The 12,059-nt window shown below is 36.5% G+C and overlaps 1 protein-coding gene across 3 annotated transcripts in view; it reads right to left on the bottom strand.

Annotated features, from left to right (window-relative positions):
• Positions 1–12,059, bottom strand: part of Ipo9 (Importin 9) — an 839,375-nt gene that overhangs the window by 556,847 nt on the left and 270,469 nt on the right. The window lies entirely within an intron of this gene.

Genomic DNA, 12,059 nt, shown 5'->3' with positions numbered 1-12,059 from the left:
CTATCTCCTGATTACTGGACACTGGCCGCACTTAAGCAACTGCAGCTATCGAGCTTGGTTAGTGGAAATGAACAGAATTTTTAATCAATCAGGTGAACTCAAGCTAGAACCTACGGAAATGCTAGATCAAGGGAAAAAGTCATCCAAACACAGGCTCAGTGTAAAAGGAAACATTTCTTGTAATATTTCAAAACCCTGTGTTTTGAAAATGAGGATGGAAACAAACACATTTGATAAAGTGGTAAGTAAAATACAGATACAGAGTCATATAGCAGCAGGAGTGGTTGACATTCAGCCAGAAATGGTATCTAATATAATTAAAAAGAATACTTTTCTAGAGCTTAGATGCAACATTTGTCAAGATGACTGGCCTGAAATTATCTGCTTTTAGTCTATCATTCTTTCTTTTGTACACTGGGCTACTATAACAACTCTCCATTCTCTTGGTACAGCTCCTTCATGCAAACAGTAATAAAATAGTACCTACTTTAAATATTATAGTACATCCTTAAAAGTCTTGAGAGTTCCAGCTGCTTGATGTCTCACATCAACAGCTAGTTATTAAACTGCAACAGCCTTAACTATAAGTTAATCATAAAACTGATCAGTCAAATTAGATGTAATGATATATCATGTGCATTATTATAATTCTTTCATTCACATACTCAACATAAGCTATTGGTTCAACATTCTGATTCACTACAAATCCCACTCCATTTCTTTTCTCTTTACGGTTACCCATCCAGTACAAGGTGTACCCCTTTCTTAGTTTCTTCATTCCTTTCCCTTTCCATTTTACTTCACTTAATCCCACGATGTCAAGTTTTCATCTCTCCATTAGGTCAATCAATTCATTTTCCTTCCTATTCATTGTTATTGTTCCAAATCGGGTTTTATTCTCTGATCTAACAATTGCACGAACATCAGGATTACCATCATATTGTGCAACTGTAGCCAGAGACTTGTCAATTCCATTTCCATTTTTAAACTTCCATCTGAGGCTTGTATTATAGTTGAAAGCAAGTAAAAATTTACTCATCTGCTGACCTGCTAAGACTAACGCACCGGGCGAGTTGGCCGTGCACGTAGAGGCGCGCGGCTGCGAGCTTGCATCCGGGAGATAGTAGGTTTGAATCCCACTATCGGCAGCCCTGAAGATGGTTTTCCGAGGTTTCCCATTTTCACACCAGGCAAATGCTGGGGCTGTACCTTAATTAAGGCCACGGCCGCTTCCTTCCAACTCCTAGGCCTTTCCTATCCCATCGTCGCCATAAGACCTATCTGTGTCGGTGCAACGTAAAGCCCCTAGCAAAAAGACCAACACATCTGAGGATTTTCTTTCGGGGTTAACTCCCTTAGCCTTTGAAGATGCCTCTTCTCCACAAGGCAGTGGAGAGGACAGGTTGCCTCATCCACCATCTTTGCCATTCCGAAAATCTCCTTCTCTGCTTAAGATGCTGTTAAGGTCTTCACCCATAACCCGGGGCATGGGTTCCACGTTATACCCCAAGACTGGGTCGCTGCCTGAACTTAACTCTCCTTCACACCGGCCTACTGATGTGGAGGATACTCACCCCCATAATGTGGATGTGCCAGACAAAAATTATTTAAACCTAGGAATTTCATTTTTGTCCGTATTGAACTGAGAAAGGATGATAGGAAAACTTAACACGGTCCACCTTTTCAATACAAAAATGTTATAGTTTATTTATAACATGTATTTGTACTTGGAACTAGTTTCAACGCTGATTTGCGTCATCATCAGCCAAAATGTGGGAATAGGCAAGCATTTAGGCATTTATATTACACAAGGCGTTACATTAAACAATACACATCTTACAAGGAGATAAAAACAGGGACGAGTATAGAAACAAATGAATCGTTGAGAAAACAAAAGTTATACATATTAAAAATAACCTTAACCACACATCTTGCAGTGCGAAAGTGTTCTTCTTGAATGATTCCTGAATATAAAACACACGTGCACACATTTCTGAAGAGCCAGCAGGCAGGACAAAGTAAAGTGAAACCTTAAGAGTTCTCATTTTTCTATGTTCTGACTAACTAATGAAGTCTCCCTTGAGTTCCTGATAAACATACAAAACAGAAAATTCTCCTTCACTCTCAACAATAGCTATAAAGACCAATGGTAAAATTTCATTTTTAAATATTGTGCAGAGATGTGAAAGCATGATTTTGAACATGATATAACTCCTTCATATAACCCAGTTTTTTACACAAGGTGTTACATTAAATAATACACATCTTACGAGGAGATAAAAACAGGGACGAATGTAGAAACACATGCATCGTTGAGAAAGCAAAGTTATACATATTAAAAATAAGCTTAACCACACAACTTGCAGTGCGAATTGCCTTGAATGATTCCTGAATACAAAACGCACGCGCACACACTTCTAAAGAGCCAGCAGGCGGGGAAAAAGTAAGGTGAAACCTTAAGAGTTCTTCTGAGAAGAGATCATCATTCTTTCTATGATCTGACTAACTAATGAAGTCTCCCTTGAGTTCCTGATAAACATACACAACAGGAAATTAAACAATACACATCTTACAAGGAGATGAAAACAGGGAAAGTTATACATATTAAAAATAACCTTAACCACGCATCTTGTAGTGCGAAAATATTCGTCTTGAATAATTCCTGAATACAAAACACACGCGCACACATTTCTGAAGAGCATGCAGGCAGGAAAAAGTAAAGTGAAACCTTAAGAGTTCTTCTGAGAAGAGTTCATCATTTTTTCTATGTTCCGACTAACTAATGAAGTCTCCCTTGAGTTCCTGATAAACATACACAACAGGAGATTCTCCTTCACTCTCAACAATAGCTATAAAGACCAACGGTAAATTTCATTTTAGATATTGTGCAGAGACGTGAAAGCATGATCTTGAATATAATATAACTCCTTCATTTAACCCAATTTTTTTTTTTTTTTTTCACAAGGTGTTACATTAAACAATACACCTCTTACGGGGAGATAAAAACAGGGACGAATGTAGAAACAAATGCATCGTTGAGAAAGCAAAAATTATACATATTAAAAATAAGCTTAACCACACAACTTGCAGTGCGAAAATATTTGCCTTGAATGATTCCTGAATACAAAACGCACACATTTCTGAAGAGCCAGCAGGCAGGAAAAAGTAAAGTGAAACCTTAAGAGTTCTTCTGAGAAGAGTTCATCATTTTTTCTATGTTCCGACTAAGTAATGAAGTCTCCCTTGAGTTCCTGATAAACATACACAACAGGAAATTCTCCTTCACTCTCAACAATAGCTATAAAGACCAACGGTAAATTTCATTTTAAAATATTGTGCAGAGGCGTGAAAGCATGATCTTGAATATAATATAACTCCTTCATTTAACCCGATTTTTTACACAAGGTGTTACATTAAACAATACACATCTTACGAGGAGATAAAAACAGGGACGAATGTAGAAACAAATGCATCGTTGAGAAAGCAAAAATTATACATATTAAAAATAAGCTTAACCACACAACTTGCAGTGCGAAAATATTTGCCTTGAGTGATTCCTGAATACAAGATGCACGCGCACACATTTCTAAAGAGCCAGCAGGCAGGAAAAAGTAAGGTGAAACCTTAAGAGTTCTTCTGAGTAGAGTTCAACATTCTTTCTATGTTCCGACTAACTAGTGAAGTCTCCCTTGAGTTCCTGATAAACGTACACAACAGGAAATTCTCCTTAACTCTCAACAATAGCTATAAAAGACCAACGGTAAATTGTATTTTAAATACTGTGCAGAGATGTGAAAGCATGATCTTGAACATGATATATCTTCTTCATTTAACCACCTTTGAAAGTCTCTCTCTATATTACATAGCTTCATTAACACACCATTCTGTAGATGCACAAAATAATCTTGTAATCTTTACAGGTCCGGTATTCAGCTCGACAAGAATATAAAATAGGTATTAAGGAATACGTTGTTGAGAGTTTGGAGGATGACTGTGCCAGTATTTGTGGTGTATTGTTGCAGCGTTACGTGTAGGGTGGGGGCAGGTTTTTATGATGTTTATTGCGGGACATGAGGCGGTAAAGCTATGGCGCGAGATGAAGAGGAACAGAGCGTGTTGGATAGTTTAGGTCTGGGGAGCGGCCGTTGTTGGATTAGGAGGGGAGAGGGGAGGAGCGGTAGGGGAGGAGGAGTGGAAGGAGGGGAAGTATGGAGGGTGATGTGGTGAAAGTGTGTGGCATGACAAAGTATTATGCATAATCTGAAAGACAGATCTGTTTTTCGGGATATTAATGTTTTTGAAAAATTCGATGAGAAAGTCGAATAGGATCTTTGGTTTCTCTGAGATATCATTTAAGTTTAGGTTGGGATTGAAATATTGGTCTAAATGAATAGAGAGGTTTTCAGTGACGTCTAGGAAAGAACCTTTGTTTAGAATATCTAATACCTCAAGATCTTGATTTATTTCAGTAAAGTTGTGCTTAAAATCTTTTATATGTAGGCCGACCGCGGAAAAACGGTTGTGTTTTATGGCATTGACATGTTCCGCATATCTGATTTTAAAGCTGCGTCCTGTTTGCCCTAGGTAAGAACTTTTGCAGTCTTGGCAAGAAAACCTATATACACCTGATTTAGAAAAAGGACTACTTTTATTTATTGATGAAGAGTTGTGTAGGATCTCTGTGCTTCTATTGTTAGTACGAAAGGCTATTTGAACGTTGTGTTTTTTAAAAACGTTAGTGACGTTGTAAATTTCTTTATTGAAGGTAAATGTGGAAAACGTGGCAGTGCTAGTATTGTCTTTTATTAGGGTGGTTTTTGGGCGGTGTCTGAATTTATTGATTATTCTTTCAATAAAGGATTCATTATATCCATTGAATTTTGCTATAGAGCGAATGGTGTTCAATTCTTTATTTAAGTTTTTTCTTGACATCGGAATTTTGAATGCTCGGTCTACTAAGCTATTATATGTAGCCACTTTGTGTGTTTGGGGGTGTAGTGAGTCATTTCTTATAGTAGTGGCCGTTTGAGTGGGCTTTCTATAGATATTATATGTGAACGAAGAGGGGTGCCTATTGATTGTTAGGTCTAGGAAGTTGATGGAGTTGTTTGTCTCTGACTCTAAGGTAAATTTAATGTCATGATCAATATTATTAAGGTTTTTGAGGGTGGATGGTGCGTCTATGGAGCGTTCAACTAGGATTATAAATGTGTCATCTACGTACCTAGCCCAGAATTGGATATTAGCAAATTTGATGTTATTGTCGATGGCGGTGTGCTCTAGGAAATCAAGGTAGATCTCTGCTAAAATTCCTGAGGCTGGTGAACCCATAGCCAAACCATCTTGTTTGTAAATGATCTTATCGAATGTGAAGTAGTTATTGTTAATTAGTAATCTTAATATGGTCATAAAGTCTTGAACTTCTAATTTACTTAGTTGATTGTTAGCAAGTAAGTTCTTTTCGATGATCGGGAATAATGAGTTGGTGTTGATACTGGGATACATGTTGACTATATCAAAGGAGTGCATTGAATGATATGGTTGAAGCTTGAAACTGTTTAGTTTGTTCACTAATTCTACAGTGTTCCTGATGGATTTATTTGATGAGAATTTATAATGTTTATTAAGAAATTGTTGGATAAATTGAGATAATTTATATAAGGGGCTTGGTCTGTAGTTTATTATGGGTCGAATAGGGACACCGGTTTTGTGGATTTTGGGTAGTGCTTTAGCTGTTGGTAGGCCTGGGTTCATAGTAATTAACTTTTGTTTTTCTTGTTCAGTGAGGAGAAAAGAAGTGCTCTTTAGAATTTGTTTCAATTGCCTTTGAATTGATTGTGTTGGGTCCTTAACTATTGAAAAGGAGTCATTGTCTAAGAAAGTTTGGGTTTTTTGAATGTAATCTGTTTTATCCATAATGACTGTTGTGTTGCCTTTGTCGGCCTTTGTAATGATGAGGTGGTTGTCTTTGAGGATAGGGAAGATGACCCTATCTCCCTTGAGCTGGGTTAATGATTGTGTATGATGCCACAACCAGTGTAAACAAGGAACTACTGTAGGTAGTACAGGTGTATGCTCCACAGGCAGGATGCAATGTGGAAGAAAAAAAAGAGTTCCTCAATGAACTGGAAACACATATTGTTGGAGATTGGATCATGATAATGGGAGATCTGAATGCTCATGTGGGAACTGATAAAATGGGATATGACAATGTTCTCGGCTCACATGGGTATGGCGATAGAAATGAAGATGGAGAGAAACTGTTCGACTTTTGTATCAGAAATAACCTGATAATAAAGAACACATGGTTTATGAAGAGGAATAGCCATAAGATCAGCCGATGTAGTTGGGATGGACAGTATGGAACACTAATCGATTTTATTTTGTCTATACATATATTTATAATAATAGACCGAGAATACGAAGATAATCTTCAGTGAAAGTATGGAGGGTGATAACAGATTATTAATTGAGGAATTAAAACAAGTAAAAATCCTTAAAATTGTATTGAAGAAGAAACCAAAGATCAGGATTTGGGAATTGAAGGAGGAGGATAAAAGAATGGAATTCGAAGATTGTATAAAAAGGAAGTTGCCTAACACGCAAATACGAAGTGGAGAAGACGAGTGGGACAATTTAAGGCAGACATTTGTGGAAGAAGCAATTGAGGTATGCGGAAAAACAAAGCAAAGGGTAAGGGACAACAAAATAAAAAAAGGAATAAAAGAAAGGAACAAGGTGAAGAAAGAAATGGATAGGGAAATGTAAAAACATATCAGAGGGATAGACAGAAGGATGTGGAATACAAAAGATTGAAACTACAAGAGAAGTATCAAGGAAGAAAAGAGAAATGTTGGGAAGAGTTTGCTAACAAAATTGAGCAAGATAGTCAAGGAAAACAGAAACTATTATACACAGTAATAAAATCAAAAAGTATAAATGAAGAAAAAATCAAGGCATTAGAGAGAGAAGATGGATCCATAGTACATGACGAAAAGGCGATGGCGAATTATTTTGAAAAACCTTATAATGAGGATGACTGCTCGGAGGAAGAAGATGATAAGAAAATGGAAATAATAGATGGAGAAAAGAAGAGAACCTGATAACACGGATGGACTTGAAAGGGCAGTGAAAGCAATGACCAAAGGTAAAGCAAGTGGAAAAAACAAATTCAATGCTGATATGATTGAGGCAGCAGGAAGCATTGGACTACAGTGGCTATACCGTGCCCTCAACGCCATATGGAAGGATGAAAATGATACCTGAAGATTGGCAACAAGGAAGCATTGTACCATTGTTCAAAAGAGGAAGTAGGAAGAAATGTCAAAATTTCAGAGGTATAACCCTATTATCACATGGGTTAAAAATAATGGAGAAAGTCACAGATATAAGACTGGGGGATATAATAGAAACACAGGAAGAACAATATGGCTTTAGACTGAATAGATCAACAATAGACTTGATATTTACAGTGCGAACGATAATGGAAAAACATCTGGAAAGGAACAAGGAAATCATTGCCTACTAAAAAGGAATGTACCAAAATCATTAATTAACAAGATAAAAATGTTTTATCATGAGAGTAAAAGCAGTGTACAAGTGGGGAGTGGTGACTCTGAAACATTTTATACAAAAAAAAGTCTCAAGCAAGGAAGTGCACTGTTGCCATTTTTGTTTATTATATTGATGGATGAAATCATAAAACGTGTAAAACAGAGTATCAATAGTGATGAAGTCAATGCTTTGGTATTTGCAGACAATGTGGTGGTTTGGGGAAAGGGAGAATAGGAAGTACAAAGGAGACTGGACGTTTGGAATGAAAATCTGAAGGGGTTTGGAATGGTAATCAGTAAAAAGAAAACTGTAGTCATGCACTTTGGAAAAGAGAAAAAGAGAAGCCAAGTGAACATAGATGGAGAACGGTTAGAGAATGTAGAACAGTTTACGTATCTGCGTATCATTATTAATGGAAGTAATGAAATCAACCCTGAAATTAATGACAGACTAAGTAAAGGTACCACATTTCATCATCAAGTCAGAGAGATTTTATGGGATGACAAAGTACCCAAGAGAATGAAATTAACATTGTATAAACAGTATTTCATACCAACTGTAACATATGGACTAGAAACACTGGTAACTAATAAGAGACAAAATAGTAAGATCCAAGCATTAGAAATGAAATTTTTAAGAACATATAAAGACAAGAAGAGACAGAATTCAAAACATTAAAAATCAGAGAAGAGCTAAATATAGAACCGTTAGTACAGAAGATAAAGAAAGCAAGACTGAGATGGTTCTGACATATAAAAAGAATGGGAAAGGAATGGGTAGCAAGAAGGGAATTAGAAAGAGAAGTTAAGGGGAGACCAAGAGGAAGGTGGATTGGATGTGACAGAAGTAATGGAGCAGGAAAAGTGGAAGGTCAGAAAGGAGTGGAGGAGGCTTGTTAACCACACTGAGGCGACTGGAGTAGGACATTGATTATGATGATGATGATGATGATGATGATGATGATGATGATATATCACTTAAGGGACAGTGGTTTGTCTAGCCATTGTGGTAAGTACCCATGGACTTCCGACAAATCAGCTATCCTGCCACAAGTTTTCTATTTTTCTCTACTCTACTCTAATTACAGTCAAATGCTGAAAAGGCTTGTTTTCCATGACCAGTTTCATATTTCAGGCTTAGTTTGTTAAAACATTACATACCAAAAGAGATACACAGCAACATTAGCTCAGATTATCTGGCACAAGTCCTGTACACAGTAAGTACACAAGACTTTTCACTTATATGCACCAGACCTTTGAGAATAAACGAAACAGATGGTTGAGTGACAAACTTTTTTGCTATACATATCTAACTGCCCTCCTCCTTGTTTTGTGTCATCCTGAAAGGTTGTAATTTCACAGAGCTCTTGAGGAAACTTGACTTTTGACATTTGCCATTAAATATCTGAATTATCATTGTTTTATACCATCTATTTAAACATATTTAGCGTTCCTATTTATATATTTCTGAACACAAGCGCCAATTTTGGTTGGAATTATGCTTTATATTAATTTTTGGTAATATATCAAAAGTACTTTAAATCTGAATACACCTTTAACAAACAATTAAAAACAAACTTTTACCTAATTGTCTGTTGCTATGTTACTTTAAATAATGTATATTTGTCTATCAAAAGAAAACTCTCGTATTTCTGACTAATTCAGTTGCTCACTTCAGCATAATTATGGTATTGCCAAGCGAGTGTTCTGCGTGGTATGGGCTGTTTACTTTACAAGGGAAAAATTAAATGTATCCTCCTAATTCAATACAAAACATAAATCCTCATTAGAGGGAGCAATAAAATTCAAACATGTTTCGACTCGTTTGAGCCATTTTCAGTGAAAAAAGGGGAGTTGAAGTAATCTATATAATGCAAGCTAAAAAAAGTGCTAAAATCAAATGAAGAAACAAAAGAAAAACAAAAGAGACATGGCAGAAATAAAGCAATAACAATATACAATATTTACATAACTAGATGGAGCAATAAATAACTCGCTGAGACAAATTCAGTAAAAAAATGTTAATATAATATGTAATTGAATCCAAAAAGTGTGCTAAATCTAAGATGAAAATAAAATAAAATAAATGACACAGATGGAAACGAAACAATAAGTGCTAATAGTGAGGCTGCGGACCTCTTTGTCTAAAAATTTTTAGTTTGATAACAATTCAAAAACAAGACAAAATCAATGTGTTTAAAATTCAGGCTGACAGTCTGTAGAAACACCTTCACGACAAATGGCTAAGAGGGAAGCGAAAAAGCTTGAGAAACCAAGTTTGAGAGGAGACAACGTGCCAGGTGAAATATATGTGATAAGTGATGGAAAAACGCTGATGAATTAAAAATTTTAGAATAGCAGCATTCTCAATTTCTTCTCAATTTAGCGGTCCCATTCTCGAAGATTGTTTCCAATGTTGGCTAGGTGTGTTTGTCTTATTTTAAATGGTCGGGAGGGCAGCGACAAAATTGAGAAGCTGTGTTAGAGAAGTAACAGGTGCATGGTAAACTGTAAGTGACCATAGTTGAAAGTGTCAAAGAAGTTCCAATATGTAATGGAAAAACGAGGTTGTGTAAGAAACTTGGACTGATAAGTAAAAAATGTGAAATGGGTGTGAAGAAATCTTTAAACTTACGGTACCTAAAAGGTGGTTCTCATCTCGAACCTATCTGGCCTTCTCAAAGTTAACGGTCCCGTTCGTACGATCGAGTCTATTGTTGGCTCAGCTGTGTTTGCAAGGATGGGAGGAGCGGAGGGGGAAGGGGGGTGCAGGGCTGGTGGGGAAAGGGTGAGGGTGGGGAGCAGGGAGTGGTGGTGAGTTGGAGAGATGGAGGCGGGGTTCGTTTTTATTATAGAAGTTCTGATAAATATATGGAATGACTGTTTCAAGTAGAATGTTCTTTTTTCGTTGATTTTCATTTAAATTGTGAGAGGGGTTCATAAACTGATCTAAATCGATGTGGATGCTCTTGAGAAAGTAGAATAAGGTGCCTTTTTGCTCATAATGCAAGATCCTAAGATCTTTATCTATTGATGTGTATTCATGGCTGGATGCTTTATGATGTTCACTCATAGCTGAAAAACGATTATATTTGAGAGCGTTGCAATGTTCGGCGTATCTTATGATAAAATTGTGTCCTGTTTCACCTACATAGCTGGAATTACAGGATTGGCATTCTAATTTGCAAACTCTGGAGTTCAAATATCTATTATTAATGTTATTATTGTTATTGCTGATTGTGTGTGGATTGAAAATGAGTTTGGAGTTGGTGTGGGAGGTTCTAAATGTTATATTGATGTGTCTTTAAAACTATTAGAAATTTGGTAAACGCTACTATCATTGAAAGTGAATGTGGAAAACTTTTCTTTAGGAGCGGAATCTTTTTCTAGGGTAGTCTTGGGGTCTGCTCTTATATCTATTGATGATTCTGCTGATGAAGGTTCTACTGAAACTGTTGTGTTCTGCAATATTGTAAATAGTATTAATTTTTGTAGTTAATGCTCTGAGTACCATGCTATTGTAAGCTGCTTTCTTATGTATGTCTGGGTGCACAGAAGTTTGTTGGATGGTATTGATGGTGTGGGTGGGTTTCCTATATATATTAAAGGATAAAGTGTTGTTGCAGTTGCGCATAATGGTTAAGTCCATGTAATTGAGGGCTTTATTGTTTTCTGACTCTATGGTGAATTTTATATGTGGGTCAATGGAGTTGAGTAATTCAAGTACTGTTTTGGTGTTAGTAACACGGGAGTCTAAAATATCAAACATGCCATCTACAAAGCGTGCCCAGTATTGAATGCCAGTAATCTTACCAATGATGTGAGAATGTTCTAAATGATCGATGTAAATATCCGCAAGGATCCCTGAAGCTGGTGATCCCATGGGAAGACCTATCTGTTGGTAAATGACATTACTGAAAGTGAAGAAATTGTTATTCAATGTAAACTTCAGAATCCAAATAAATTCATCTACTTCACCTAAACTTAAATTGCTGAATTTAGAAGGATTGTTCTTGATCAACTGTATGGTGTTCTTAACGGGCACATTAGCATACATGTTAGTAATGTCAAAAGAATGAAGAGTGTGGTGTTTGGATAAATTAAAGTGTTTAATTTTATTGCAAAATTCTATGGAATTCTTTACTGTCTCGGCGATTTATTTATTGCTCCATCTAGTGATGTAATGGAATGGAAGGAATCTATAATAATACCAATTTATAAAGGAAAGGGTGATGAAAGGAAACCAGAGAACTACAGACCAATCAGCCTGACCAGTATAATTTGTAAAATACTGGAGAGTTTAATAGCAAAGTACATCAGAGGGATATGTGATGATAAAAATTGGTTCATGAGGAGCCAGTATGGATTTAGAAAGAAATTTTCTTGCGAGGCACAACTGGTGGGATTTCAGCAGGACATATCAGATCAGTTAGATTCAGGAGGCCAGTTAGATTGCATAGCCATAGATCTTTCCAAAGCCTTTGATAGAGTAGAACATGGAATATT

The sequence above is a fragment of the Anabrus simplex genome, chromosome 2, assembly GCF_040414725.1.
Source record: "Anabrus simplex isolate iqAnaSimp1 chromosome 2, ASM4041472v1, whole genome shotgun sequence".
Classification (NCBI taxonomy): Eukaryota; Metazoa; Arthropoda; class Insecta; order Orthoptera; family Tettigoniidae; genus Anabrus; species Anabrus simplex.
The sequence above is the reverse complement of the archived record's forward strand: the minus strand, read 5'-3'. Positions and strand labels throughout refer to the sequence as shown.